This window comes from Streptopelia decaocto (assembly GCF_964273445.1).
Source record: "Streptopelia decaocto genome assembly, chromosome: 1".
In the NCBI taxonomy this organism is placed as follows: domain Eukaryota; kingdom Metazoa; phylum Chordata; class Aves; order Columbiformes; family Columbidae; genus Streptopelia; species Streptopelia decaocto.
The window spans coordinates 102,469,945-102,479,803 of record NC_138663.1 but is presented as its reverse complement, the minus strand read 5'-3'; the positions used below and the strand labels follow the sequence as shown (position 1 = coordinate 102,479,803).

General features: G+C 41.0%; 1 long non-coding RNA gene across 4 annotated transcripts in view; it reads right to left on the bottom strand.

Annotated features, from left to right (window-relative positions):
- Positions 1–396: 396 nt before the first annotated feature.
- LOC309441365 overlaps positions 397–9,859 on the bottom strand; it is a 54,440-nt gene continuing 44,977 nt past the window's right edge. For all 4 annotated transcript variants that reach the window (XR_014184358.1, XR_014184359.1, XR_014184360.1 and 1 more), the window contains 4 exons: positions 4,478–4,644; positions 3,103–3,222; positions 1,663–1,701; positions 397–531 (listed from right to left, as the gene is read on the bottom strand). This is a non-coding gene — a long non-coding RNA (uncharacterized lncRNA). The remainder of the gene's footprint in view (positions 532–1,662; positions 1,702–3,102; positions 3,223–4,477; positions 4,645–9,859) is intronic.

Sequence of the window (9,859 nt, the reverse complement as noted above, 5' to 3'; positions counted from 1 at the left end):
TCAGTAAAGGATCTTTAAAGAAAGTGGGGTGTTCTGCTATGTAATCAGGGTATTTCTGGCTACTGTTTACCCAATGTTTGTAGCAATCACTATGGCCCAAGAACTTCAGAGGAAGAGTATCTTTTTTGTTCCAGTTATCTACTTTCTGTTGTATGTGTTTGCTGTACGGTATCAATCCTAACTTATGAGATAGTCTTTGTCATTCAAAATTGTTCCACAGGCTTTTATAAAACAAACTGAAAAACCAATAGACATTCTCAGAAGACCATAAAAAATTTTGTACTTGATTGCCTCACTTGTGGCTTCCTCCATCTCCTCATCCATATGCAATTGATAACAACTGAATTATGGAACAAGATATGAGTGTTGGCTTTGACAATAAAACAGGGTTTTCTATGACAGTAATTTATTATAGTTATTTTTCTTTGTTTTCTGTAAATTGTCTTTGTGCAAATGGTCTTTGTCTTGCAATTATCTTCCAGGCTTTCTAGCTCCAGTGCACACTCCCCAGGAGACAAAGTGGCAATGGTCCTGAGGGAGGAAAATGAAAATTTCATTGAGTAGCTGTGGAGTCTTAGGTAGTATTTTTCGATTTTGAATTCTCTTTAGTTAGAATTTCTGCAAGAGTTTGATATCAACCAACTCTGACACTCTGGATATTGCTTTCAATAGTAACCCACCATATTTTTGGATGCCTAGCATCCCTGGCATCCCACTTCTCATGCACAATGAGACCAATTTATCACAGACATATGGGGCTCACTGTATAAGAGACATAGAGCCTGTACGCTTTCACCATGTCCAGTGCATCTGGAACATGTTGTGATTGTCACACATGCCTGAGCAGGCACATTGAACCCATTGCACCTGGGTTGCACCAGAGTCACCACTGATGGGATGTAGAACACATCTGCACACAAACAGAAAACCCACAGTAGCTGACTTGATGTACCTGGGCTGATCTGCTCACATGGACCGTAAGATTTTTGGGTTTGTTGAATTTCTACCACTCTCTTAACACATTTTGACTAATATTCAGTTTCATCCCCTTTCACTCTTCTCTCGTATGGTCCACTTCTTGAGACAATTCTCTCAAAGTAACAATCCTGCCCTTCAAGCTATTTCACCAGTAGACTCTTAGGACACCACAGAGTATGGTCTCTGCTCACTGGAAAGTAAAGCATTTTGGAATTCCCCAATTCTAAACTGTGTGTCAAAGAAAGGTAGGGAGATTTTTCCCTAATGAAGATCACTTTTCAGTAGAACGTGTCTCTGATTATCTTTTTGGTAAAATGCTCTTCTAAGCAGGGTAACAGCCTTACTAGTCTGACATTGAAATGTTCTTTAATCAGACATGATAGCAGCATAAGTAGTTTGATTGTTTGCTGTAATGGGTCATTTAGACTGGAGCCCAGTTACGAATTGTCCATCCAGAGGACTCAAGGTTGGCAAGACTGACCACAGTCTAGAGAATATCTCAGGGCTGGTGTTTGTAATAACATGTGCCTAACGATCCAGTTTTGCCCCAACTACATCCAAAGAAAGAGAAAATCTTTCAAATATTTGTTTGAATTTGTAAAGGTATTTTTGACAGTTAGACTTGCACATTTTACAGGAAGAATAAATATGGTAACTTTCAAATTTGCTTTCATAAATACTCACAGATGCTGGATTTGAAGTTTGCACATGTGCATATTTGCTCTGTAAAAGTTAGAACTTTCATTCAGTCAGTGCAGAGAAATTGTATCACTAGACTTCTGTGACCAATTACAAGTAAATGGTTACATAGACATTAACCAAGTACATCTGAAAAATAAATCTTTGAGGATACAAGCTTTCTGTAAACATTGTGTTAAAAAACAAACAAACAAACAACAAGTTAAATGTGTTTTAAAGTTTTCTTTTTATTCTTAATTATTCCCAAAGCACTAATCACAACAATATTTTACATGTCCTTAAAGAGGGCTCTTTAACATGGCTGCTTGTTCTATGTTGACTTGCTGAACTTGAGAAGCGATAGTAGGTGCAGAAGTGGAGATAAAGGATAACCTCATTAACTGGTTACATTTATCACTTCAAGCATTTGTTAAACTGCTTACAAAGCACTTCCTTGTGTATAGTAGCTAGACTATACTAGATATGCTCTATAATAGCCAGAATGTAATGTGAAACAGTAAGGAACATTACAGTTAACAGGCATTTCCTTATATGAATAATTTGGTCTCTAAATATGCTTAAGCAAAGACTACTGAAATGTATCTGAATGCTTTGACAGTCTGTACTTATATGATGCTCAAAACCTATTTATGACATTCATTTCTATAAGTAGCACAGAGCTTCTAGGATGCCAGTGAAATGCATTTTTGTGTGACACGGGTAATCTTTCATCTCTCTGTGGACTGCAGAATTCCCACAGAATGCTGTAGTAAAAACAACTGCATCTCAATACAAAGAAAATGATCACAGTTTTTAGAGCCCATGCATTTAGACTTGCTGCCTCTTTCTTTTTAAGACTAAATTCCTTCACATGCCCACAAATAAAGAGTAATGCGTATTTGGTTCAAAGTTATGTTTTTATGAATTTAGCTCTTTGTTCATTTATCTTTCTGTTTCTGAAAAGAGAAAACAAGGATCTGAAAATCCACCAGATTTTCAGACTGCAGTGGATCTGGTGGTTTAGATCTTCTTTCAGTAATGAAAAAAAAGAAATCCCCTTCTACACACCCCACTTCTAAAACCATCCTTTATTTTAAGCTTTTCAGGATGCTCATGTTCCCATCAGTATCAGATGAAATTCCTGCAATGTAAGTAAAATTTTGTGGAATGAATTTGAAGCAGAAAAAGGAAAACAATGAATGCTTTGTTATTGACAAAGCATGTTGTTCTGAATAACAATACCTTTTTTTTTAATTTCCCTCAAAAAAGACAATGTGAAGTACTTCTATAGTGATGACCCTAGTGGAGGTGGTTTACTATTTTTGTTACACTTAAAATTGAGTGATCACTGATTCTTGCATTGTAGAAACAGCCAAACAGCTTCTGAATACTGTGAACACACTTGTGCTAAAAATTACATGTACAATATTCCTTATTGATGCTTACCGTCAGTGTTGACATGAACTCCATGGTGAACTACTTCAGGGCATGCATGTAGTACTTCTTTCAGTCTGAGTATCCACTGTCTCCAGTCGTTGCAGCATCTGATGTCTTTGTAAGACTTTTCTGCCAAGAATATTTAACCACTAGAGCTAATACCTCTGGGGATGGGCAAGGGCAGAACTCCTTTTTGGCAAACCTGTGGTCTTTGATTCAGCTGAACTGATCATCTACCTGCATGCATTTTAGATCTACCTCATAGATTGGTGCTGAGGTTATAGTAAAATAAACACTCAGTCTTAGATTCACCAGTGTGAATGGCTTCTTTTAGACTGCTGTTCACATCTCTGACTGCTGTCATTATAAAATCATATCCAAGCAGGTCAGCCCTGGAAGATAAATCATGTCAGCACAAAGCTGGTTTGTGAGCTCTGATTTATTGGCCTGCAGGGCTTGTGAATCTCCACACATTGTAGTCTGCACTTTGAGACCAGCCTGCTCTGAAGGCTTAGATTTTTTTCCCTAATTAGAGCACAAGTTAGCTGTTACAAAAACATTTATGACAACATGAGATGAGCAATAAAAGACAAGAGCTTTGTCTCCCAGGAACAGTTCTACCATAAAGCTGCAATATCTTTATACAAGTTGATTTGAGCTCTGGTAACAAAAATGTCTAGATGGGATGCACCTCTTGGGTTGCTGGGGTACCTTTGCTGCTAAGGTTTTGTAACTTTATTGCAATTCTGGTTTCAGAGCTCTGGAAATTCACTTTCGGGAATTCACACAGCATTCTTCCCTTTCATGGTGATTTTGCAGTTTCTCTAGGTGCCAACATCACAGCCTGTTTTCTTGATGAAGCAAAGACCGTCTAAAGAAGCTTTATTTTTTTCCATGTATTAGGATGTTTGTATTAGGTCTTTCACTTCATGCACTATGAGGAGGTATAATCCAAAAGCTGGAAGTGTCTGTGTATGGAGGTAAAACCTATTCCTTAAGTTCTACTAAAATTCTTCCATAACAATGTAGTGGCCATCTTTCAAAATACTAATAAACATTCTCAAAACTTGTTATGTTTTCCTTTCAGATCCAAAGATCTTCCCAACCTGTGACTCCAGTCCTGCCTGCTAACTCCACACTTCTCTAACCCACACATTACTCCTCCATAAAACCAACTCCATCTCACTTGCCAAACCAACCTCCCAAGCCTGTTCTGCTCCTGCCTCCCCACAAGCTCACTGAATGCACATCCAGGGAGCCTGCAACATACCAGTGTCTGAGTTCCAGCACTGTAGCTCCTTGCACTGCACATCTACACTGTGCAAATGCAAACAAACAAACAAACAAAAAGACAGGCCCTGCCAACATGCTTCTCAAGACTTACTGTATCTCAGATATTTGCAGTACTGTTGCCTCTTTCTTTGTTCATGGTCCCATGCAGCTGACGCACTGACCGACACAACCCTGCTCCCCAGTGGTTCCAGTCTTGTGAGACCTGAGGTGGCAGAGGAGGGAAGTGTCGCAACCAGGGACAAGCCACTGCTTTGCTACCTGTGGGTGTGAGCACATCGAAAGGACAATTACAAGATGCGACCCTGGATACTGAAGTCCTTCACCTGCCACGTAACACATATTCCTTCCTTGCCAGTGACATGATTTAACTCCCTCTCCCAGATAAAGAAGCTAGGAGAGGGCTCAATGTGTCAGCAAGCTGCACTTTGTGTGGTTAGGAGACACAAAGGATGCAGAGATCTCTTATGAGGAGAGACAGAGAGAACTGAGTCTGTTCAGCCTGGAGAAGAGAAGGCTGAGAGGGGATCTCATCAATGTTTATAAACATCTCAAGGGTGGATGTCAAGAGGATGGGACCAGACTCCTTTCAGTGGTGCCCAACGATAGGATGAGGGGCAACAGGCACAGACTGAATCACAGGAGGTTCCATCCGAATATGAGGAAAAACTTCTTTAACTTACAGGTGCCAAAGCCCTGGAACAGGCTGCCCAGAGAGGTTGTGGAGTTTCCGTCTCTGGAGACATCTGTGTGATCTGCTCTGGTGAACCTGCTTTAGCAGGTGGGTTGGACTAGATTATCTCCAGAGAACCTTTCCAACCCTAGGCATTCTGTGATTCTGCGCAACAGTTTGGAGACAACCTGCCGAAGAGAGTAACTCACTTTGACCAGAGGGACTACAAGCGTCTCTACTTTCACACTGGCATTTCATTGAGGCAGGGAACCAATGGCTCACTCTCCCAGTGAAACCCCGGGCCTGAGCCTGCACCTCAAAGTCATTGGGAGGCATGTCACTGACTCCCCTGGCTGCCTTTGGCTCTGGGCTCACATACACCATTTGCCAGGTATTCTTCTCTGTACACTGTATGATAACATCCAAATCTTATTGCAATTGATTGAACTCTCTCCGTTGCTCAGAGGGATGCTTAAAGCCAGACCATATTGGACACTGAATGTGTTTTGAGAGCAGGAGTAACAAAAGGTCATACAAGTGAAGAAAAAGTTCACTACCTTCCAGTAGATACAACAAGCATCAATACAAATGCATAAACATGCTGGGTATAATAGTGTAGCACTGTGAATTGTGAAGCTGTGTTTATTCCTTTGAATTCAAGCAGGAAGGAAAGGGTTTTTGCAGCTCTGGTGCTGGGCCAGCCAGTTAACCTTTCCTTAGCTTCCAGCTTTTGGAAATGGGAACTGACTTGTGCTGGCTGTGCTCCCATCAATGCCCCTGCCTACAAACAGGCAGACTCAAGCTGCCCTGTTCTCAACTGCTGCTGCTCCATTCCCTCCTCCAGCAGTGCACTTGGGGTTTTCTTCACTCATCCTTCATTGTCACACAGGGCAATTGTGGCTGCTTGCACTGTAATGTATGCCCTCACTAGCCAGGAGCATTTTAAATTGTCTGTGGAGTACAGCAGAAGTGGTCTCTCCTGGGATCCCCAAGTAAATGAAGCATGCATTTTTCCAAGGAAATACTTAAAAAACCTTAGACCCCAGATAGGTGACCATCCAAGGTAAGTTACTGAGCTGAAAATATCTTCTATTTTTAACTCATCAGAAACAGAGTTTATTCTTGCATATTTAAAAATGTCTAGGCCTTATGGTAGCCCTTTGCCAAAGGGTATATTTTGATTTCTGATAACTGCTAGAAAGTGACCTTCCCATTAATCCTCACTAGTACCATTCAAGGATTTAGAAACTGCTTTTAGATACAAGCACAGCTCTGCAAATCCCGTAAGATGGAGCCATGAGTAATGGGAATATAGAGGTCACTTGAGTCACGAATTGCAAACTGTACATCCTGTCAGATGGTATTAAGGAGGGATAAGAAAGGGAAAAAATGTATTTTCAATTCCTTTAAAAACACACTGCGGGTGTGGGGATACTATACTGTTCCATGCAAGAAGGAAGAGACTTTCTAGTATGGCCAGGTGATCATGTTAAACAGGCAACCTTGTCATGACAGGACGTGCTTAGAATTTGAAGCCCAGATCACTTGGGACTAAACTGAGTTAGTTCTTGAATGCAAAAAGTCTATCATTTAAGAAGAAAAAAGTCATAAAAGTGTTGTGAGAGCAGTTGACAGGCTGTGCTTGACTTCTAGGCGCTCCATAGTTCACACAAGGGTTTTGAGTCCTTGGAGCACATTGTCTGGTAGCAAAAATGATGGCGCTCTCTCTGTGTAGCACTCTCTGTTACTCACACTAGTGTTATAGATGTGCTTAAGGTGGGCCACAACTCTCCAAATTGTTCTGAAAAAGCCTGCTGTGGATGAAGATGCCATCAGATCACTGAAGCCAAATGATACCACTTTGAGGGAGGGAAGAGAAAGGACAATTTTTTTTTGTCTGAGCAATAGTTGTGACAGAGTTCATTGCTTCTTGATGAGATCAGGTGACTTACAGCATTGTGCAGTGTCAGCAAATGGAGAAAAACTTCAGCATGGTGACATTTGGAGGGTTGCTAGGCTTTGCTGGGATGAGGGGGTGAAGGTGGTTGTGAGAGGTGACCACCAGGAGGAGCAGGCAATTGCACACAAGGCCATCTTGGGCATGTCATCAGAGAAGAGGGAAAACAAAGCAAGAGCAACAGCCAAATTGTGACACAAGTAGCATGGTCTCTGCCTCAGAAGAATGTCTGGCCCAGCTCACATTGGCAAGGGCACTGATCCCCATTTCTTTGTCTCCAGGCACCGGCAGTCATGTGTGCCCCAGGCAAGCCTCCTACCCCAGCCCCAGCAGCTGAGTGGTGAGGGGACAGAGCAAAGCCTGTGCTACGGAACAGCACATAAGTGGGTTTTGGGTTTTTGTGGGTTTTTCCCTATGGGAAGGCCTCGGTTACTGCTACCCACTCTCAGCTGGAGCAGCTTGAAGCCTTCATCAGGGGAAACCATGAGCGGGGTGGCCATGAAGGAGTGGATGCCCCACATGTGGGAACCTCTTGAAGAACAAGTGCCACTATAAATACTGCAAGAAGGCAACCCCCTGCTACATAAACAGGTGTGCTTCTCTAATTCTTTATTTTAAATCACCACAAATTATAGTATGAGTTTTCTTATGAGCTTTTTCATCCTTACACCTCACAGGGAGGATGATGTCTCAGTTTTACAGAAGGGGATCCTGTGACAAAGAGCATCCAAGAAGCACAAGGTCACCAACAAACCAATGGTGCAGCCAAGAACAGATTCAAACAGATTTCAGTGTGTGCATTATATAAATATCAGCTCATCCTGCTGCTTGTGCTGTGCAGACTGAATAAAAAGTTCAATGTGCAGGTCACTATGCAAGCAAAGTTTGTTGTCTCCAACATAGTCACAGGCTCTAACTATTGTTTCTGTGGAAGTAAAGATTTTACTTTTTTTTTCTTGTTACAACTCTGTGAACACTTGAGTCTTGGAAATAATGCCTGGCATTTTTCTGAGTGCTTTCTTAAAATTTTCTCTCTTCGAACAGATGTAAAATTGTTAATTTTTGCTTCCTGCAAAACCAGTAAAGTCTGCAGCTTTGTCCAGCTAAACAATTAACACTTCAAAGTTTCTACTGGTCAGAGCTAACTGATAACAAGCTGAACATGTTGGTGCTTGGCTAGTTTTTATTAAAATTGAATATTTCAAAGAAATTCAGATTGGGTCATCATGCCTTTGAAGCTATGGAAAGGCCCCAGCTTAGGATTACCATTTCAAAGAGATTTTTACAACAACTTTTAGATGCAGCAATGTCAGTGATGGCCGGAGAATTTATTTGCAAACTGGCTAGACTGAATAAGTTGGGGTTGGCTTAGCTGAAACAACAAATTAGGTGTTCCACTAACATACTGTAAGACACCCTTGGAAAGGTGTTTTTAACTGGAAGGATGTGGCAGAATGTCACTGAACCATATCATATCAGCAGCAATCATAGAGTATGGTTCCTTTTGATGGGTGCTGTATTAATATAAAGCAAAATCACGGTCTCATTTCCAAAGGCTCTTAAAGCCACAAATCCCACAAATCATAAAAACATTGCATGGCCTGAGTGGTTTTGACAACTGAGTCCCATTTTCATCATTTCTTAGACATTTCATCTCCTATATCCCACTGAAAGCTACTTAGTCTTGCAACACTGAATGGAAAACAGTCTAAGTAGCCTTAAAAATCTGAGCCTTGCCATCTGAGTTCACCTGACATAAAAACTGACAACTTAAGAAAAAAAACCCTGAGTAAGGCAAGGGTGGTAAATAAATTATAAAGAATTATACCAAGAAACCGTATCTGAGGAGACCCAAAAAACTTATTTCACTGCCCACTAACACTGTCCGATTGAGCCTACAGGGAGAATTTGAAATAGATAACAAAAAACATTAAATTTAACTTGCATCCCAGTATCTCTCTCTTTGCTCCATAAGCCCTTTGACCTTATTTGTTCAGTTCAGCTGTTCCATTCTTAGGGTAAGACAAATAAGCTTTTAAGGACATATGTTCTAACGATATTCCTACTTCATTTCTGTTAGAAAGCTGAAATGAACTTGCCTTGTAAAGCTACTGTAGGCTTGTGGTTAAATATTTTATGACTGAATTTTAACACATTGTCAAATAATTTCATATGTCAGAATGATCTTTAGCCTACTGAGTTGAATTTTGTCAACGATTTGATAATTTTATGTAAGACAGATAGCATTATTACAGTTGCAGGCTTGGGCAGTTATTTATCCAACTACAGGTACGTGAGGGGCTGAACTGGTGTAGGTGAGGTGTAATTCCCATGAGTCAGGCCCTATGGAATGAGAGCCCAATGAGGATGACTTACACCCACAAGGGATTTGTCTGTAATGTCATAAAATGCAGACTTGCTCTCCTCATCAGGTCATGAGGATGCAGATCAAAGAAGGAAATGGAATTTTCTTCTGGCTTGATGGTGTGGCATGTTTCAGTCAAAGATCAAAGGAGACTAATGTAAGGCGGAGGTTGCAGTGGGCACCCTCTTACAGATGCTGGTAAAATTATACTGACATGTGGCTTCATCAGTCAGAGTGAAAATCCAAGTGTAGAGAAAAATGAAAGGTCAGCAGGTAACCCCCCTAGCACTAATTGAACCCTCTGGGCCATGACTGACAGAGGCACAACCGGCATAATGCTTTCTGAGTATGCTACTTGTAACTAAATAAATCTTTTGATGGATGCAGCTCATTTTCTGCCCACTGTGCAGAGCTGCCCATGATGAAGATCTCAGTTCAAATGTATTTTAGAAGAAGAAAACTTCCTTCTGAGAAAGGTGAA